Source organism: Elaeis guineensis, chromosome 3 (genome assembly GCF_000442705.2).
Source record: "Elaeis guineensis isolate ETL-2024a chromosome 3, EG11, whole genome shotgun sequence".
Lineage (NCBI taxonomy): Eukaryota > Viridiplantae > Streptophyta > Magnoliopsida > Arecales > Arecaceae > Elaeis > Elaeis guineensis.
The window spans coordinates 77,673,852-77,696,366 of record NC_025995.2 but is presented as its reverse complement, the minus strand read 5'-3'; the positions used below and the strand labels follow the sequence as shown (position 1 = coordinate 77,696,366).

Here is a 22,515-nt window from a genome sequence, read left to right as displayed (position 1 = left end):
TCCGTTCTCACCAGCTCTACGTTAGCTCTTGTGGAAGCTGATTCATCATTAGCCAGTGCCAACCTTTTCAGGGTGGCCCGATGTCTTTCACGTTCGGCTTCGAGTTCGATGATGCATCCATCCCTCTCCCTTCGAAACTGATAGATAATATGCTTCTTGCTCTTGATCTTCGACTCAAGAGACAAGATGCCTTGACAAGCTGACTCAAGTTTGGCTCCAGAAGATTCAAGATCGGCGATCAGATGGGAGACTTTCTCCTGAAGCTTCACTTCCCGCTCGATCGCCGTCCAAAATTGTTCAAGGACAGCCATCTTTTCAGCATTGGTAGCCACCACATTATCCATCCATGTCGATGAAAGTCAGCAACCTTCTGATAGCTGACCTCTAAGTCGAACATGTCGTGTGCCAACTGCAAGCAGAAGATAAGTCGGATCAGATCAAAAAAAAAAAAAAAGAAGGTGTAAAAAAAAAACTTACTCTGAGCATCAATGGGTAGAAAGAGGAGAACATCTCCGCAATAATTCTGTTCTTTCTTTTCTCCCGATTAGGTGAGAGAAGAGCAGCTTCGATGAGCCGCTTGGCTAATGCCAGATTGGCCCAGGCCGACTCATCCTCAGAAACTCTGATGTCCAGATGAACAGTGTAACCCATCGATGATCTGTCGTCTGTCGAAGTCGTGATGCCTTTCTCTGATCTCCTGTCGGCAGCCCCGTACTTGAAAATATAAGAAAATCAGAATTCGATTGTGCTCGGGAGGGTTCCACTGGAGGAATCATCGGTGCAGCTGTCGATTGGTCTGGCTCGATCACGACTTCTGCCTCGACCCAAACCTCAGTTGGTGGAACTGTCGATGGTGCTACGACAGCTCCGTCTTCTTCTGCCACCCCACCCTCAACGGATGGTACTTCAAAGAGCACTATCGTGGCCAACAGCACCAAAACTGGCTCAGAAACTGACATCGACGGTACGTCAGATTTTCTTATGATGGAATAGGAGCCCGACCCTTCTTCGATGGTCGGAAAGGTCCAGCTTCAGATGCTGCTCTCTTCTTGGAGAATACTGACAAATATTGATGGTGATACTCGGCCCTCAGCTGCATAGTTGCAATCGAAACAAGAAAGTCAGTACCATTTAGAAACAAACAAAAGAAAAATAAAAGTGATCGACTATGCTATACCTAAAGTGGTGACCAAACTAAGACCGGCATCGTAGAGAGCTTGTTCGTCATCAGCTTTCTCTGTGGTGGGACCGTCATGTCCTTCAATCGGTGAAAGTCTTTTCGATCGTCGATCTCCACCCAACTATTCTCGTTGGGGCCGGTCCTTGGATCACCCTAGCATGAAGGGAAGCCCCAGGGAAGAGAAGAAGCAATGAAGAAGAATTGATTCTTCCATCTATGAATATACGATGGAGGATCGGTGATGAAGAAAAGGCCTTTTCTTGGGTTGAAAAGCCACCAACCCTTGACCTTAGGATGGTGATAGAGAACAAAGAAGATACGAAAAAGAGAAGGACGAGGCTTAATCGATATTAACCGACACAACAAAGTAAAGCTAATTATAAGTCGGACCGAGTTCGGTGCCAGCTGAGCGGGGTAAAGACCATAATAGTCGAGTAAATTTGGATGAACTTCAAAATCAAAAATCGAAGATCCGCTCGAGATCTTTGACATAGAAGGCCATCTAGCCCGAAGGAGGGAGTTCACCTGACCATTGACATCAGATGCAAAGAGTTGATATTGCTTCGGGATATGATATTATTTTCGGAGCCGTTCAATATTGGGTTCGGATAGTGAAGAGGTCTCCACTTCTAGATCCGTTGGAGAGTCGTTGACCGGATTCTTCGACCGACTATCCCGAGAAGAAGAAGCCCTAGCCATGGGAGAAGAAGACTAAAGAGAATAAAAAGGAGATGGACCCAAGAAGGAAGGACAAAAATACTAAACCTGAAAGCTAAAAACAAAAAGATGGAGAAGGAACCCTGATCTTTTGGTGCTAGGGCAACTTCTCGACAGAGTTTCTACAGTAGAGGATGAAGATAAAATGCAAAGTAAAAATTTGACAAAAGCAATCTTATATATATAGAATCCCTCAATGACCAGGATGGAAGCGATCAAATTGGAGTCTCATCAGATGATGACATGTAGCAATATCCGGACCGACCATTGATCGAACGATTCGATACACCTGCTTCTGATCGTGCCACTTCACCGTCATCCGCATGAACAGCTCCAATACACTGACATTCGGACATGTGGCCAAAATCTACTAGTCAGGATCATATTATCCGACATCGAATTATCTTCCTGAAATGACGTCCGATACAAACATCTGATATCGAATTATCCTATCGATATGAAACCCAATAATAATTTTGCAGCCACTGAAATGACAAAACAGTCGAAGAACTCTCGTATTTCAAAAAATTCATAAAGGACAACAACTGAGTCGGGGCTCGAGATAATATATGATGACTCCCTTCGTCCAACGTGACAAACCACATGATGATATATACATCGGACCACCTTAGACTTGGAGTTGGGAATAACTGTTGGGGCAAATCAACCGACCCCCAACTCCGACTCTACATCGATCGAATGAACATACTACTCTGACTCATAATCGGTTGACCGACCGACAGTCGGCTATTATGGACCAACAATAAATGACTTGATCAACCTCCGATCAAAAACCATCGGCATATCAGAGTTACCAGTCGATGCACATTCGGATCTTATTTCAACTTATTAGTATTATCGACATATAGTCGGCTTATCTGCTCAACATATCCTACAACGGTTATCAACTACGTGTTACCGTCATTAATGAGAATAAATAGCCCACTAACTCTACGATTATGGTCCGATAATCTAGTACCATAAAAAGCGGAACCACGTGCTCGACGGTTACATCAGAATCATCTATAAAAGAAGAGGTAAACGAACAGCACGGGTAAGCAATTCTGGGCCAAAACTCTGCTACTCTCAATATTTTTAGCGTTCACCAATCTTTCTCTGACTTAAGCATCGGAGGATCTCCGTCGGACACAACTTCGATCTGTGAGGACTTTATCTTGCAGAAGCTCTTCATTGGCGATAGGTGACGGAGAATTGGCTGCAACAAGAGGCTTAGGGTGGGAGAAGAGGGGCTTGGAGAATTCTGTGATAATCCCTGGTTAACTTATGTTTCAATTGCTGCCCATGAAGGGTTGCCGGCTAAATTGGTCTTTTAGGATCAATGGGTCCTAAATATTTCTATGTAAACTTGGGTTGAATCAGGTTGAAAAATGTCAATTTGATTTCAAGTGTGCAAGCATAGCAACACAGACAAAGATGTTTTCCGCTAGAGCTTCTATCCTAACCTTATCAAAATCTAGATCGAACCTTAGCCAAATATGTCTAAATAATGAGCACCCAACCAAGCCTCACCTAAATGCTATGTATACCAAACTGAACCAACACAAATTGTCTTCTGCAGAAAAATCAAATTGTAGAGTTGAGAATTGGGCTCAGATTAAGCTGGCCTTAATTTGCATATCTTCATGGTGATCAATTAATGGTGTGTTACATATATATATATATATATATATATATATATACCAATTATTGCTCCACTACTTCGTACATTTATTCACCTAAGTTGACAATAGTTAAATTTTACCGATCATGATTATAAACTGCGAGTCATGGGTTAGCTCGACACATTTGCAACCCAAGGCCCAAGATTATAAATCATTAGGTTCCGACTACATTTGAATTCCACCACCCCTGCCCGCATTGCACCAGTCTAACCAAACGAACCACGGCCGCTAGTTTTTGACTCGAAGCCACTAGTTACCAGTTTTGCACCTCTACTCGTGGCACGTAGTCATTTACCGGAGGTGCAGCAGGACATAACTTGAAACATGGCATAGAAGGATGGCGTTATTTTAATGCCCTAAAATCGTGGGGAATAATCATTGGTCGAGAAAACTCAGACCCACTTCATGCTTGGAAGAGCTGTGTCTACAAACAAAGGAGAGGTGAGTGGATTTCCAACGTGATATTGAGACCCACTGGCCTCTCAGGGTGCTGAGGATGGTCTTCTCCAACTAGCAATGATAAGTCATTTGGTCCCACAAAACCAAAGAGCATGAGCCCTCAGCGATGCACAGGCTGTCTTGCAGAATGCTTTATTCGATGGCCATCGAATAAATTGGTCAACAAGCATACATACCGCATCATACATGGCGTGCTTTGTTTGACGGCCATTCATCTTTTTATCGCAGCTATTAATGGCGCACATCATTTAGCGGTGAGACCATGCACCATAAAGAATCCTGGTTGCAGACCAAGATTATCACCCACACGGCCTTATATCCAATTTTAATGAGATGTTAAATACTAGTCAATGCTTTTACATCTTAAAAAAAGGCTTCCAAACCAACCCTACTATCAAAAGTGCAAGAAAGCTCGCCACCTTTCATGTATCATGGTGACGGATGAGTCACGTACCACAATCCCACTACATGCACCGGGTGGTAGAGATTTGCCTCCCATTTTCCTTAAAAAAAAAAAAAAAAAGCACACCATCCCGCTGCAAGTTGCATCAATACCGCGCATTATATCATATGGCATGCGGTCTTTTTCCGAGAAAGAAGACAAAACACTATAGGCCTTGGAGCATTACTTGATATGGGGCAAAAAAGAAAAAAAAAAAAAAAAAGAGAGAGAGAGAGAGAGAGAGAGAGATAATTATAGTTTTCTCATCTAAAATTAGGTCCGACTTCAATAAATCTCTTCTAGTTTGAAAAATAATATTTAATCTATCTATAGTCAGATCTGTCAGATACAATTTTATTTCGTTACTCATCTGCACGGTAATATAGTAAGATCCTTAACAGAAGCATCACGAACCTCTTTGAGATCCTGATTCACATTCTTGAGGAATGACTTCTTCAACAATGTGGCGCTCCTCTACCACCACTAGCAACTCTAGGATTTCGATCAATACTGATTAGATCTCTGCACCTAGGGATTCGCCTTCATTTTCTTCTCGTCTTGAGTAGCAATGATCAAATCCACGACATCCTACAATGAGATCACTTTTCAGATCACTTTTTTCCGATAATCGCTTACCCCACATACTGAATCCAATCGCAACAACAATGCCATCAGCATCTCATTCAATACCCTGAGCCACTCCTCATCCCTCTTTATCACCTCTTTCACTCTAATCTTCCTCTCGATCTAGTCCACCTCAGCTGCGATTTATGGACAAGCCTTACGTTCTTCCGCACCAAGAACCTATGGAAGACCTTCTGGATTTTGACGATGACTCCCACCTAGTTGACCTCCGTTGGTTGCTGCACGGCGGCTAGCTTCTTCACTGTCTCCTATTCCTCTTGGGAGCTAACAAAGTGGATAGGGATAGAGATGACTCAGGGCTTCACCGTGGTGGCGAGGCCTTGGTTGGAAACATAGCTATAGCGAATTGGATTCCATCGACTAGCAAAGAAAAGACTCCCCATCTCTCTCTCTCTCTCTAAAATCATTGTGAGGTTTTCGAAAGCTGAGATTTTTTCGGATGGTTTGCATTGGGGTAGGAGGTTGGGTCTAAATAGTGATTTGGGTTGGAAAATTTTGGGAATGGAAACATTCTGAGTGCAATCTAAAGAGGGTTCAGAACCCACAATAGCATCCACTCTTTCCCCCATTATTGTTGCCATGGATGGCCATTCCGTCTTCACCATGATCACTATGGTTAAGAGCGTTAGTATCTCATGGATGGGGAAGCTATGAAAAGAATGGAGGCATGTTCTCTCACCGTACAATAAATCAATCATAAATAATGAAGAAAGAAGGGGATTCGACTAAATTTGGGAAAAAAAAATTACCAGCATGTGGTGCGATCAATATTTGACTTTTGACGGCATCTTTTTCTATTCCCTCTTCCTCCTAGCCCTCAAAAATTCTTAAACAAATTTTACTATATAAGTAGATAACGAAGTAAAATTGTATCCGACGACTGACCATAGGTGGGTTAAGTGTTATTTTTCAAACCACAGAGGTTTAGTGAAACAGACCTAACACGATCATCAAATTTTTTTTACCCTGCTTACCCATGAGGGTTGATTTAATTTATGGATTGCACCTTTTAGAATAAATAATTTAGATGTCAAATAAATCTTAAATCCAAGAAATTTGCAACCAATATACAGCATTTTTGTGATGCTTACTCCGCAGCTTACTTGCCACAGCTGAAAAGAAAGCACAAAAAGAGCTATGCATTGGCTGTATAATAGTTTTTGCTATATTTTTGTGTCAAATACTTTTGTTTCTAGAAATATGCTATGTGGTGATGCCTTAGATCGACGCCCATCTTATCTTCTTCTATTCCCTCTTCCTTCTAGCCCAGAAAAATTCTTAAACCCATTTTACTATATAAGAGATAACGAAGTAAAACTGTACCGACAGACTGACCGTAGGTGGGTTAAGTACTATTTTTCAAACCACAAGAGGCTTAATGAAATCGGGCTAACATGGTCATCAATTTTCTTTTTACCCTGTTTGATCCATGAGAGTTGATTTAATTTATGGATTACATCTTTTAGAATAAATAATTTAGATGTCAAATAAATCTTAAATGTAAGAAATTTACAACCAATATGTAGCATTTTCGGATGCTCACTCGGCAGTTTACTTGCCATGGCTGGAAAAGAAAGCACAAAAAGAGCTATGCATTGGCTGTATAATCGTTTTTGCTATATTTTTTGTGTCGAATACTTTTGTTTCTAGAAATATGCTATGTGGTGATGCCTTGGATCGGCATGCTCAACTTTGGGCAATTGAATTCTTGCAGCCAGTTTAAAAAATAACTTCATCATTATCCAAATAATGACCCCAAGTTTCTTCTAGAGCATACAAAACCTTCATATAGAGGGGAAAAAATTAGTAATGTCCTCACCAATCTTTTTCTTTCTTTCCCTTGCTGCAAAGCACTTCATTAAATGAGTAATATCAATGTTTGTGTGATCGCAGAAGGAACAATTAGATGCCCTAGATCTTGGTAATAAGTCTTATCTTAATATCTTGACCATCATGTATAATAAATGCACATCAATTCGAAATCCTCATTCTAAATTGGATGTCTTATATACTTGGTTTCTATATTATTCACTATAATATTTGGATCTTTATGTTTAGCATATATGTCTCACCTCAAAAGCTAAAATTTCATTAGAACGTTGAACAGGAGGTGGGGAGAAAACTAAAAACAAAAAAAACAAAAGATCAAACGAAAGTAAAAAACCATGAGATCACATAGTAGTACACGTATATCTACTTGGACTTGCATAGAGACACAAGAGATTAAACGGAATTTTAAAGAAGAGAAGGGTGGTACGAGAATTGAACTGGGAAGTTAATATTGTATAGTACCAGTTATCTGGGAGGATAACGCAGCGGTTGAGAAGCTTTTGTTTGCTGGTGCACCGGTAGAGTCCAAGGCTGTTCCCCTGGGACGATCGATGCCATCTTCTCCTCCACCTCCCCAACCTCATACTCCTGCGAAGACGTAATCTGTTGCTTCTCACCAAGATCTGTTGGTCGTCCAAATCCACCAGAATGAAGCTTGGTGATGAGGACCAAAGGAAGGAGAGGAGGCTCAAGGGAGAATCGAAGGAATGCAGGGGGTACAGGCGGGAAGCTCAATGAACCGTTGGAGTTCTGGATATTATATGCGAGAAATAAATACTGCGGGGCCGAGGACCACGTCAACGATGAGCTCCGCGCTATGAGGCACGAAGAGCTTGGGATTCCGCAAGGACTCGGTTGCGTGCGCTCATTGTCTTACGTGGCAAAGGAGAGCTTGGAGTTCTTGAAGAAAGGTTCATAGAAACAAACGGCTGTGATTGGCATAGTATACAGAATATAATGTTTTCATGATACATACGATATTTAGAAATTAATATTGTATCATATACTGCGTGCACTACGTGGCAGTACACTATGAAATGTAGCCGTTTGCTTCACTTGCAGTTTATTATATGAAATGTAGCCGTTTGCTTCTGTCGCAATGTATCAAGATAAATGCTTGATAAATAAGATCCATGGCTGTTGGAGTTGGGTAAATAAGCTTTTTCCAGTATTAAAATATGTCTCATCTATATGCAATTCAAGGATGCTGACAAGGATCTGGTTTGGTAGTACGTGTATTCAGTTCAGTTGCGGAGTAATTCGCTCTTTTCTTAATTTTCAAAAAAGAGTAACGATAATTTCAGTTTCTGTTTTGAAAAAAATAAAAAAAGGTTGGGTTAATCTGGGGACCAACCGTATCTAACTGTCTAATTTTGTGAGTTTGACATCAGTTCTCATATTGTGCATGAATGATGCTCCATACTAATTAATTTAACCATGATGCACCATACTAATTTAACCATGATGCACCTTACTAATTTATCTAGTGCATCGTTTTTTGATGACCATCTGGATTTGAGTTGTAGATTGTGTATTGAAGTGGACCAAGTCCACGGAATCAAATATAATGAATAGAAATTCTTTTTACCAAAAAAAAAAAGAAAGAAATTCCTAACATTTTAAGTTGCTTTCAAGTTTCTAGATGAGCATTTATCCGATATGCGCTTTCCTTTTGGTTATGTGTAACTCAGAGACATTACCAAAATCGAGTATTTATGGAGGTTTTTAGCATGACTTCAAGAATAATTTATGACTGAAATAATTAACTTCTTTTGAAGGGCAATGCCATGCACCACCGCTCAACTAAACCTCTCTCTTCTGTTCAACTAAAGGTATATTTCCAATTTTATACATTTTTATGTGTATTAGTGATACGTTCTTGTTCTTTTTTTTTTTTTTAATCATTTGGCCAACAAGATCCAAACAAAAGTAAGGAACAGGGAAAATTGTCAAACAAGACAAGAGAAGAAACTTATTTTTTTTCAAAACTGGACTATCGAGATCCAAATTTAATTTCTCTGGTCAATGATTGATAACCATGTACAGCTCTTTATCTTGAAAAACATACTCATGTACATCTGTACTCATACGTATGTCATGCTGTCAACATTTTTATTTCTTTCTTTTATCCTTTGGAAGAAGCGAGGGAAATGAATCCACCCTGATTTCATGAAGTAAATGAAATGTTGTCTCCCTTTTCTACACTTCTTATCTACAAACACTTGTAGCTTAGCTAGTTTGATTATTATATGACAACATTTGGGAGTCGTTGTCAAGGTCATCAGTTTTCTTGTCTGAGTTTATCTGGGAATATGGCTTTTCCCACCATTGGTGGGAGGTCAAGGTCCCTCCTCGCAATATATGGGGTGCTCTTTACAATTGATCCCTCGTTCTAAGACTACGTCCAAGGTTTTTTTTTTTTTTCGGTAAATTGTCCAAGGTTTTAAAAAGGAAGAATTGGTTCAGCTTGGAATTTTAATCCCAGGTTCAAACTCTATCCAAAATCCCAGTACTGTACAAGGTACCAGTTGAGTAGGCAAGTTGGCCACGCATTCTTATCCAAATGGAAGTTTCTATAAGAACTGGTGAGGACTCACCTAAGCCTTCACATCAACTCTTTCGGTCTACATATAGAGGTGAGTCAAGTTTTTGGGTTTCCACCTTATTTTATAAGATTTCAAGCTTCTAGGCATCCTATTCTCTCCACATTTTGTATATACCATTGGGATTGTAAGGTGATGCAAAGAAGTAATGCCAGAAAGGATTCAAGCTGTTCCGGATATTATTATTATTATCTTTTCCCTTTGCTTGTTCTCATTACACGTCTTTAGATAAAACACCTGGTCCTCAACTAACTACAGATGTGAAAAATATGCTCTAATATCATCTTAATTACATTCACTGGGTCCTGATGGGAATAGTTGTACATATATTCCAGGTATCCTTCCGAAGTCCATGAGCCTTCTTGACATAAGCTTGTTGCACCAATTGCCAACATGAAATTAATAAACAGCAATATTATAAGACAGGCATCACTATCGAGGTTTATGCTTTCCTATCCATGCTGTGTCTCAGGACATGCAATATTTGGAGCATCATCTACAGAGATGTTAGCGTTAGTGGATCTCATGAGGTAACATGACTGAGATTCAAGGATATATTGCCGGCTAAATGGGGTATTCTTATGTGTTAGCGGATTCCAAGCACGAGTTATTTATTTAGAGGGCGATCACATGAGAGTTATTATTATTATATATGGTAATACTTAACTTATTTAATTTGATTCAATCTAATTTAGATCGATTAAAATTATTCATTATTTAATAGAATAATTAAATTTAAATTTAAATTTTGATCTATTTAATATTTTTGATTTAACCTACATCTGATCCAACTTGATGGCCACCCTCAATTATTATATAATTATAAGGGCTGCCATAATTTCCACGTGCATCATGCTGGTATTTATAAAATTGGCTTCTAATTTTTGAAGATAATTGATTATTATTTATTTTTAAAATTTAATAAGAGATTTTTAATATGATATAGGATCCATTGCAATGATGAAGTAGGGCTCATGATCATCTCGAAAATAGATGATGTGATGGTTATGCATCCAGGAGGGTACAGGATAATGGTTCTACTTGCACACGCATGTAATTCTCTAATAGGAGCCATGCATAAATCCTGATGCCTTTTTTTTTTTTTTTTTTTAATAATTTTCGCATTCCAAGTTTAAATGGTGGGCCATACTGAGCCTAGGGTGACATAAAGCTGAGGTCGTCGGCCAATCCAAGTAAGTAGTTTTGGTCTTCCTTTCGTTCTAACGTGTGGCTTTGGAGGCTAAAGGAGGACCACAAATTGGCAGTTGGCTACTTTTCTTCTTTTTTTTTTTTTTTTTTCGATACGGTTGGCTGCTTTTCTTTGGAGGAAGCCAGCATTTCCCGTGCTGGGTCATGGGCATAACGCTTTAGACCACGATTCACCCTTCCCACTTGTGGCTTCTTTTTGAGTTTATCTCATCGGATGTTTTATGGCGGAAACAAAAAGAAGGCAACTTTGGATAAAGAACAAAGCATTGCTCAAAGCCTCAAATGCAGACCATATAATAGCCACTATAATCTTAGTTCCTTGTAGTATCTAGTGTGGCCTGTATTTAATTGGGCAAGGTTGAGTTACCCTAGAAATTGTTGAAGCCAACAATTTTCGAATAAATTAGCATTTTGCACGTGAGATGCACGTGCAAGGATATGACTTATATAAAAATATATTTTTTAGAAAATATATTAATTTATAATTTTTTATCCATGAAGCTCTTTCATTATAGAAGCTTAGTTCTATCAAAAAAAAAAAAAGTTTAGATAACTGAAACTTATAAATAAAGAAGGTAAATGAGAAAAATTTTATTTCTGTAAAATTTTATAAAATATTTTCTTCTGTGATGAGAGTAGAGAATAAGAGTTCAGTTTGTTTGAAATTTATGGTGTCGTAACCTCAATTTTTTAATTATTTTTTTGAATTTTAGGGGGGATAGAACTTTATCTCTATATGTTTAATCAACGTAGAGAGAGCTCTACCATTGATGCAGTAGTTGTCAAATTATTGGCATCTTATGCTTTTGTGAGATGTGCTGGATGCCTTGTTGTGTGAAACTATCCTAATTACATTTAAAGTAAGAGAGAAATCTTTATGGGCTCACTTTCCTAATAGCTTGATTAAGAAAGCTCAATCGTAAATGCTGATAATGCAGGACCGGGGTAGTATCTTTTGCGTAAAAAAATGATGTACCTTTTTTCACACATATCCAATAGTATAGACTGTACAACAATTACTTCAAGATCTGTGCAGATGGATGACTTAAGAAATTTGAAGTGCTTTGAGAGCCAAGCGGAGTGCCATCCAATGGTCTACATCGTGAAAGAAGAATAATCATTCTTTCGCATAAATTAAGATACAACCTGAACCCTCTGATGTGTACCAAAACATCAGAAAGAGGTATGCATCAATTTATGGTGTAGACCTATCAAGCATATAGCTTGTGAGGCCCAACTTGTTTAGGCCGATGATCAGCCCGATTTTAAAAGAACGCTTGAAGGCCCATCTTCTTGATTTGGAAACAGGAGACTCTCCTGTATTTGTGTTATAGAGGAGGAAGAGTCCTCCAACTTGGCTTCATTGGAGGCTAGAAAACCCTAGCCTTTGCTACTACTTAAGAGCTCCCAAATCCATATTCTCTCTCACTGAAGATCATCATAGAAGCCATCTTTTTTCTCTCTCTTTTTCCTTTCTTGACTGTTGGTGATTAGGCTTACTTACTGTGGCCACCAAAAACCAACACTGCTATCTCTGGTGAGTTCCTTTTCTTCCCTTGTTATTTTTTTGGTTTTGGATGCCGCCATCAAGGCAGCAAGAGGCAATGCCCCTTCCCATTTTCTCTCTCGGCTTCCCTATGTGCAACCAAACTTCCACCAATGCTTGACCACCTCGGCCATGCCACAAGTGCCGGACCACCTCCTATTCTCCCCTATCTCTATTTTCTTTTGGCAATGGAAAGCCCCAGTTTAGGCTTCCCATTGAGTGCCTTAGGAGGGAGGGAGGGAGGGAGAGAGAAAGAGAGGAGAGAAAGAGAAGGAAAAAAAATAAGAGAGAGAGAGAGAGACCCAACCTTGTGAACCTACCTTTTGCATCAGTCTCCCAGTTCATTTAAGTCCCAGATCGGCCCCATAATAATCGATTGGGTTGTATAGATCGTGCCCACGACCAATCCCAGTATGAGGCTAGATTGAGAGTCTCGTACTTCATCCTAATTTTTCTCAAATTGAGGCTAATAAGATCGTAAATTACTTATGCCAGAGCCTTCAATATTGGAGGACTACTAAGCCTAGGGATCGAACCTCAAAGGCTGTGCTGTTTGATTTGATTAGGACTATAAGTCCCCTTTATTTTTTGAGATTTTTGTTAATGCATATCATATATTTTAAATTGGAACTTACGAAAAAAGATATATATTAAAATATCTAGAAATTAGAAAATAATTTACATTATGCATGCTCTCATGAAAATATTATTCACATGCATGCATGGTTAGATGCATGGGATAGAGGGCTCATAGTACTTGATAGCACAGCTATGCAGTAGAAGGGAAGGAGCCTAAATCAACCCCCTTCTTTCGTTTTTATTCAAAGATACAAAAGTACAGTACAAAGAGATGAGACTAAGTAGCTATTATTTTGATGCGGCCCTAACCCTATCTTTGTTAAAACCAAAAACCCCAAGGGCAATACTACAGGAAGCGAGAGTCGAGTTTATTAGTTAGCTGCAAGGTTTATCGTATGCTCATCTCTTACTAAAAGTGGGAGATCCTCTTCTTTGGTAGCAAGTTCCTCGTTAATCTCTCAGGTTTGATTCGTAAAGTTTCATAATTATTTTTTTGGAGTGCAAGTGCCAACACAATCATGAACTGTGCCCATCAAAGCAAAATTTAGCAACCCCAGAGAATGCAAGAAAACACTTAGCAAAGTTACATCGGTGGCCTTCTATTATGAAATCGCATCTATTATGTCGATCCAGCACAATCAAAGATTTCGAAATTCTTTCTAGTTATTAAGTTAGAGAGGGTGCACCCGTTGACTATGTGACTAGACTTGCCTGACCTAGATGGACATAGAAATTATAGATTAAGCATAAGATGCCTGACATGATTATTGTGAACTATAAATTTGAAATAAATTGATTTATCTATTTTAATATTGTATAACATTTAGAAAGGAGATTATGCGTGCTCAGCTTTGCATGAATTTTTAAATAAAAATTATTTGTTACTTTTTTTGGAGATAAGATGTAGTACTTTGAATTTAAGATTATTATGAAAATAAATATGATTATGTTATAAGAAGTAGTAAAAAAAAATCTCAAGTTAGACTATGATTTGGATCTACCCAACGAGACTAATCATTAACCACACATTAAAAACTAGTTTCTTCTGAACCTAGCTAGTTGGGAGTGATCACTGACAAAGTTAATTTTTCTGGATCTAACCTTCGAGGCTGATCGTTGACATATGCTGATGTATCTCATATTTACTTTTCAGGACTAGTCTCTTTGTCTTATCATGGGGCTAATCATGGCCATATGAATTAGAGCTAATTTTTTTTTGGAGCTAGCCAATGGGGCTGATCATTGGTACACACTGATGGATCACATATTTTATATTTAGGGCTAATCTCTTCTGAATCTTGTCACAGGGCTTACTATGGTTGTAGTCACCGATGATTGAAAGAAGATTTTATTCTTTACTATCATACATGGCATATTTTGAAAAAGTAATTATATTGATATGTTTATCAAATTGCTATAGGTAAAATAAAATTTTAATTTATGCTTGATCCTTCAGAACTATTAGAAACTTAATGAATCTATAAAACTCACTCTCTCATTCTTTTTTTTTTCAGATCCAAAAGAACATATGGGGCTTGGGACGGATTGTGAGGATTATAGGACTTAGATGCCATTTGCTTAGCTTTGGTTTGAATAAAATTTAATTTGGACCTTGCATTATTCATCCCTATTAGTCTTTATGAACTATTTTTATTGAATAAATTAGAGGATTGCTTTTATTACAACTACCTAAATTTGGATTGTTATGAATATATATGAATGACAAGGCAGACTTTGCATTTTTTGTAAGATTAAAACCTAAGGATGTGCGGTCATCGATCATATGCCTGGCTCAGATCATCAGATTGGGGTGTGACAAATTAAGTGGTATTAAAGCCGACCTAGCCATAGCCTATATAAACTAAGAGATATGCAGCATGGATTCATTGGAATTGATGATGGATCAATCATGGTGTTTATAAATGGATACATAGATTTGGACTCTTAGCCTGATAAGGATACTTGAACTTGAATGAAAAGAATATATGATAACCTGTGCAAGCATGTATTTAGTCCACATCGATTATTCACTGAAAAGATCTTAGATACTTATAGAAGGCTAAAGAATCCAAATAATACATTTTAATTAGCCTTTTTGGATGAGATCTTAGATCATTACAAATAGTATCAGAGCCGACTTAACCTATAGCCTGTGTAGAGTAAGAGATATGCAATACAGATTCATTAGAGCTGACTACGGGCAATCATGATGTCTATGAATGGATATATGAATTTAGACACTTAGCCTAGTGAGGACGTCAGAACTTAAATAAGAAAAATAAGTGAGAATTCATACGAGTGTGTGTATTTAGTCTCACATTAATTATTTGTTGGAAAGACATTGAATACCAAGATCAAAAAGTCTAAATAATACCTTTTGGTTAATCTTTTTTGGGATGCGAATATGGTGTCTAACTGAGTAGTGGCTTTTGTTATGGAGCATTATAGATCACTTTTTTGGATTGATATACGAGAGTCCCCCAACCCTCTTATTTTACTTTCTGATTATTTTGGATGTATTCATACTAGAAGGGTTTGAATGATCCTATATATATATATAACACCACATATATTGCTACTCTTGCTTCCACCAAATTAGGGGTGCAATCAAGCCGAATCAAGTCAAGTAACTAGGAGCTCGAGCTCGAGCTCGACTCAAGTCAAAATACTCAGGCTTGAAACTCAGCTTAAGATTAATTGAATTTTAATATCTCAAGCTCAAGTTTGACTTGATGAAAAATAAAAAAACTTGATATCGACTTGACTCAAATATTATAAATTAAAATAATATTATTAAAAAATATATATAAATTTGAATAAGCTCGTATGCTTTTGAGTCAAGTATTTTGCTACTCGATCTCGACTCAAAAAATTATCAAGCTTCTTGTGCTCGATAATAACCATATCGAGTCGGGCTTGGACTCGAGTTGAGCTCGAGTAGCTCGAGCGACTCAACCCGCACTACAATAAAAAGGTTTATAGTTGGTAAACCATGGCAACAGATAGAGTCATTAAAAATTATTGTAACATATTATCGCAGTTTGGTGAGCATTGGTATAACTAAGTCTATACTAACATAATTATAACTATCGCTATATATACGATCAAAATCAAATATTTTTAAAATAATCTATATTTATAATCATATTTTTTATAAATTAATAATAAATATTTTTATAATCAAATATTATCCTCTTAAAATTATATTTGATTATAGTATATATATAAAGAAATCGAGCATAAGACCTATTAGATAGTTACCTATACTTAGCCACCATGATAATATTAATTTATAATATAGAATTATGATTTATTATACTTATTTAAATCTTATTCATATTATAAAGTATATTTATTTCAAATATATTATGATATTTTAATTTTAATAATTAATTATTTTTATAAAAAAATCAATCCTCTTCTTTTTGAAGGAAAATAAAAATATAGATTACTTTATTTTATTCTTTATAATATTTTGAAAATTTATTATTTAAAATATTTTAAAAATATAAATAATTTTAACATATTTCAATAATCATAAATATTTTTTCCTATGTTCTTCAAAAGTTGTTAATTCATGATTTTTCTTATTTAGATTGTAATTAAAAAAGTAATGATATTTAATATATAACATTTTAAAACTTTATATTATATGATTTATATAAGTAATCTTTAATTTTTTAATATATTTTAATACAAATTAGATTGGATCAGATCTAAATTTTTGATCAAATTTGCTTTCATGTAGATTTTTTAGTAATTATGTCATAGATCATTATCTAATTATGATATTGTGCATTCAATATTGATAGCAAATTTTATATCAAGATTTATTTTTATTTAATTATTAAACTATCTTGACTCATATAGTTGAAATCATATTAATTTTAAAATTTATTAAATATATAAAATATTTTTTCTAGCAAGTTTAAATGTATATTTAGTCATTAAATATTATCATCATAAAAAATTTAAATTAGTTTGCAATGATACTAATTTATCATAAAAATAATTCATAAATAATTAATAGAGCCGATAAAATATGATCTGATCCATCAGTCCGATCTATGTTCGATCCACCACAAATAAGTTTGGGTTTAGACTAAATGGGTTTAGATCATAAACAGATCAATCTATTTAATCCGTTTAATATTTGGATCAGATTTAAATTTTAGATGTCTGATCTATTTGATCCGTTTAATATTTAGATCGGATTGAGTCAGATAATCCATTAATATGTTTGATATGTTTAAAATCTATTTAATATATTTTTGATCTATTTAATTCGATCAGTTTAATATGTGTAATCTATTTAAGACCTACTTAATCTATTTAAAATCTGCTTAATCTGTTTTTGATCTATTTAATCTAATTTATTTAACCTATTTAACTCATTTAATCTATTTAATCTAATTTAGTCTATTTAATAAATAAATTAAATGAATCGAATCAGATTACCTGTTTAATAAATAAGTTAGGTTCAGATTTGAATTTTTGATCATTTAATAAATAGATCAGGTTTGGATTGATGATTTTTTGATCTGAACTGCGTGATTCGATTCATATATTATCCAACCCGACCAATTGCCGCCCCTAATAATTAATAGTAAAAATTATTAGTTATATAATGATATATAGAGGATAAAATTTATTTCATTGATAAATAATTAATATTCAATAATAAAATTATAAATATTATCAATTAGATTCTATTTACTATAAAATATTATTCTTATATGATACCATCATAATATTATAAATTTTAGTAATATCTATAAATAACCATCATAATATTATAGGTTTTTTTATTATAATTTTTAAAATCATTACAGTAGAATATAATTTTTTATAATAGCTGTATGATACTACTACTACATACTAAATTTTAGTGATATTCTTGATAAAATGATACAATATTATATATTTTTTATAATATTTTTTAAAATCATCACTCGAGAGTATTTATAGTAATATTTTTTTTGAATATTATTAAAATTTTATTACTATAAACTATTTTTGTTGTAGTGCCGTCTGCACCCCTACACCAAACCTAGTCCAAGAATCGCAGACACCCATGTTGTTAGCCAACCAAAAAGCCAAAATAAAATTGTGACTACATGCATAATGGCAACACAAACAAATAAAAAATACCACTTGCATAATAACACGATAATGCTAAATTTTTTTTTTCGAGCAGAGGATCAATAAAATATGCGTTGAGACGTCCAATTTCTATTCTTGTATAGGTCTTGACAAACTGCTATTGCAGGGGTAGGTATGAGACATCCAACAAGGACTGCTTCACTTTATGCTAAATTTTATTCATCAGAAGAATAATAAAAAACACTAGGATGATAAGCCCACCAAAAGCCAACTATCAAATTGGCCTAATGATTCATTTAGACTTTAAAAAATACTGGCAAATAAGGCTGTCCATGTATCAAGCACAACAAGTCAGCTCGTAAATTTAATTGTTAGTTTATTCTCTCATATCGTCCATTTTGCTTATCGATTAGCTCATTCAAATAAGATGTAGGCCAAATATTTTTTTGGACAAGACAGTGAGTTAACTAGATCACATCTCATTAATTGATAAATGAAATAAGAACAGTGCCAATTAGAAGTCAGGGAAGAAAAAGCTTTGGCATAGGTCCAATACTATCTTTATCTACTATTGCTGCAAGGCTCCAGAGGAAAAAGGGTGAGATCGGTGCTAGACCAAACTGGAGAGCTATTGAGAATTAGATCGATATAGATCACTAGTGAACCTGCAAAAGAAGTTTTAGGATCAGTGGAAACCCTCTGATTTAGGATCCTTCGATGCTTAAGTCAGTAGGGCCTTGAGAACAGATAGTGAAAATAGAGAAAATAAAAGATTAGAAGAGAAGTTTTGGATGGAAAGACTAAGAGATTTTGATTCCTTTCAGTGGAAAAAAAATTTAGTAAAGTCTGACTCTATGAATTGAAAACTTATCTTCGAAAAATATCTTGCCCCTTTTTACATAGAGGAGATTTGCTTAGGCCGTTAGGAGAGTTTGTTAGACCATTAGAATTTTGTGAGGCTGTTAGTTTGTTATAATAAAATGGCCAATTGTATGAAGTTATAGGTGTTTGCCCCATAGTAATTAGTTGTAATATAGTTGGAAGATAGTTGTTGTGGGGTTGGACAACAACCACAACAGAGCCTAGAGTGACTGTCGTTCTTCTAGATTACATCGGTTATGGACCAATGTACCTAGTAATAGATCGGATAAAAGTTGAGCTAATCATAATATTTTTATTGGATCACTTAGATCAATACAAAATTGGATTGAGAGTTAAATCAAGTCGGCCAACAATCAATCTGATCTGAAAATAGATGATTTCACCATGTGGTTAGAGGTTGATTGACTGTACCAACACATGCCCCCCACTTTTTAAATCCAAAGTGAAATTTTTCATATCAGATGTAGAAAGTAAGTTGAAATATCTCATTCGATCTCTGCTATCAGTAATAAATACGCTGTATGATGGTTGACTGTATTAATTTTTTAATCATTTAAGATGGTATGTCCCTTTTCGAAAGTATCTCATCGGATCTTCCAGCAATTATGAGGGTCTGGAGAATCAAAAACCCATTATTACTTGGAAGATCCTACCGATCTCAGCTGATTCTCTACTTGCCATATTCACTCTGTCATTAGCTATTTTGACTATCACATGGATTAGGCTTGTATGGCTTAATCAGAAGGAGGTGCGTTGAAAGATCTTTTATCAGAATTTTGGATTGCAGCCAAGTGGCATTGATCCAATGGCAAACCTAGTTGATCTGGATCGTTGATGTGCTCTATAAATAGACTTATACTCCGCTTAAAAATCATTTACTATTTTCTCTATATGGAAGCCTTGTCGAGATTTTTCAAGGCTTTTCCAACATCACCGGAGCCAGAGAAGAGGTTCTTTGGCATCATCGAAGTCAGGGAAAAGACCATCAGAGCCAAAAAAGAGTTTTCAGAAGCTTCCTCGGAATCTCTTTTCTATCCATTAGGTAGATTTCTTTATCTTGATCTCCTTTTTGTGCGGTTTTAGGGTTTTAGGTTTCATTTGTTTCTGTTTCCTTTTTAGGATAGTTTTCTCCTTCTTTCTTTTTGTTCACTTTATCCTTTCCGTTTTGCCCCCCTTTTTCCTTCTTTTCTTCAAAAGATGCCTTCCGATAGTAGCGAAACAAGTCAGGATGACTGTATCCCCCGATCAACCCAACCTCAGCTTGAGTTCAAAGTGGAAAATCCATCTCGAATGACAGTCGAGGTCAGTACTTCAGATCGAAAGAATCTAGAGTCTCCTATAAGGGGATTCTTGAATTACTTCGCCTTGGTACTAAACAATCCATCTTGACTGATTTTGATCTTTAGGAACATAAAGATAAGTATTTAATTTTTGAAGAATTTTAATTAATAGCTCCAGATCAGGATAATAGGGTCATTGAACCTCCAAAAAATTATATCGCATTTTATGATGAGGCACTTAAGTCTGGACTTCAGTTTTCCTTACATCCTTTCATTAGCAATGTCTTAGATTTCTATAGGCTTCATCCAATCCAAGTAACTCCCAATGCTATTAGGATGATCATCATTTTTATCATCTATTGTCAGTTTGCTATCATAGAACTTAGGATTTCTCTTTTCAGGACATTGTTCATCCTGAAAAAAATACTCTTTTGAGAAAGGCTTGTGATATTTTTCACCTCGACCTATGTGTAAGTTCAGTCCTGTCCTTCCTTCTTCCATTCATAGTTGGAAGAATCATTTTTTTTTTGTTTCTTCGAATGTCCCATGGGGTTTCAGTTGTAACTAGTGCAAACTTGAGACCAAATAAAACTCCAACAAAGAAGTGTTGCCTGGGCTACTGGGTATGAAGGTACCCAAGCTAAGCCAGTTGGTAAATGACCAATCCCTCTTTGATGCTGGCATCAGCTAAATCTCTCCCCAAGATGAATCTAATATTGATTTCTATTCTTCATTCTTTCTTTTTATTCCTCTTTTCTTCTTCCTTTTTTTAATAGATTTTTTTGTTGCAGCAATCATGAAGTTCGATCTCAAGAGGTTGGGGAGGCAAAAAGTAGGAAACCAGACCATCCAACCTACCACCAAAAGGAGCAAAGGGACTACTACTAGTCCCAGATCAGTAGATTCTAGATCTTCCCCTATTCCAGCTTCATCTCTAATGATCAATCCTTCTCCGATATCTGTAGTACCACCGCAGCTAACATCAAAGACTTAACATGATAGAGTATCGAGGTGGCCCATCCACTTAATAAGGATGTGATCCCTTGCCAAGGATTGAGCTCTTTCCCAGTGCCACCTCTGACATCGATGAGACTAGCTCAGACAATAGGGCAACATAAGCAACCCACAGAGTCCTTTGTTTCTTCTCCTTGGTCGAGAGAATTGATCTCTTTTAGGTGTCTTTGCTGGAAAAGATTTGATCGGGATATACTCACAGTAGTCCTGCCTCAAGATCTAGATACATGGAGGCAGGATTGTTCAATAGAAGATATAGTGAACCATAGTTATAGCGACATGCTTGATGTAAGTTTCTAGAATTTGAACTTCTTTTCCCATGCTTTTCACATCGGTCTCTTATCGATCTTATCTTCATTACACAGATGGTGCTATATCTAAAACAAATGCATGAGAATTTAATTTAGCTGTACGAGAATAAAAATCTTTGGAGGAGGGACTTAAGGCTGAATAGGAGGCCAAGAAAGTAGTTGAGGAGGCTATGAAGATGGCCGATAAGAAGGCTACGAAGGAAGCTAAGACCACGGAGGGGTTGAAGAAGCAACTGTAATAAAAGATGAATCCACTAAAGGAGAAGAATCAGTAGCTTCTGGACAACTAGTGTAAAATAAATGATAGGAAGACAGACTGTAGAAGGAGGCAGAGAAGATCTCCAAGCTTGAGGCCAAGTTGAAGGAGGTTGAATCAATAGTTAAAAAATATGATTTGGCTCTCCTCTCATATCAGCGACAACTCGAGAGGGAGAAGAAGCGAACTTCAAGGGCTATTAAAAACTTCAAGGCTTCAGATGCTTTTCAAAATAAAGTCACATAAGCTTCTGGAGGATCTTTGACTTCAGATTTTTTAGCTGTAGAAATTTAATCACGAAACTTTTTCTTGATTTAGATCTAAGCAAAGTTATCGTCGAAGCAGCCATCGCAGTATCAATCGAGGTCACCTCCATGGAGGTGAGCGAGGTCATCTACTAGCCGATATCGGATGCCACTTTGGTTGCTGCTGAGGTGCCCCAATCAGTGATGAAACTGACTCCTCAATCTCACATTGAAGTCCTTCCTGTCAAGGTCCCAGCTCCTTCCATAGAGATTCCATCAACTCCTGCTGAGGTCCCAACTGTTGAAGTTATTCCCAGTAGAATCTCTGGCAGCTAACAAGAGGCTAGCTTCAGCTTTTGCTCTCAAGTCTGGTGGTCCTCAGACTAAAGCTTGACACTATCTTTGTATTTTTTTTTTCTTTTTTGATTTTTTGTACCAGCCCGACATGGGCTTTGTAAAGATTCTTGACATTAATAATAAACAAAAGTTTCCCCAAGTGTTTACTTCTTTTTCACACCACATGTTTCTGACT

The 22,515-nt window shown here is 36.4% G+C and overlaps 1 pseudogene; it reads right to left on the bottom strand.

Annotated features, from left to right (window-relative positions):
• Positions 1–7,420: 7,420 nt before the first annotated feature.
• The window catches only part of LOC105032659 (cytosolic isocitrate dehydrogenase [NADP]-like), a 74,031-nt pseudogene continuing 58,936 nt past the window's right edge, over positions 7,421–22,515 (bottom strand).